Consider the following 204-nt stretch of genomic DNA (forward strand, 5'->3'; position numbering starts at 1 on the left):
CTTCATTTGTCTCTCTACTGCCTCCCTTAATCTGCTGCTGCTGCTGCTGTTGCTGCTGCTGCTGCTGTTGCTGCTGCTGCTGCTGCTGCTGCTGTTGCTGCTGCTGCTGCAGGAAGCGCGAGGCCCGAGAATTCGCTATGCGCTTCGTTGAGGCCGCCGTGCAGGTAATCATAGTTTGCTGCTGCTGCTGGCAGCAGCAGCAGC

General features: G+C 58.8%; 1 protein-coding gene across 1 annotated transcript in view; it reads right to left on the reverse strand.

Moving 5' to 3' along the window:
- Window positions 1–204, reverse strand: part of EMH_0067600 (uncharacterized protein) — a gene marked incomplete at both ends in the record, with an annotated part of 2,698 nt that overhangs the window by 1,372 nt on the left and 1,122 nt on the right. The gene's annotated exons all lie outside the window — the stretch shown is intronic.

Source organism: Eimeria mitis, genomic scaffold (genome assembly GCF_000499745.2).
Source record: "Eimeria mitis Houghton genomic scaffold, Emh_scaff3592, whole genome shotgun sequence".
Lineage (NCBI taxonomy): Eukaryota > Apicomplexa > Conoidasida > Eucoccidiorida > Eimeriidae > Eimeria > Eimeria mitis.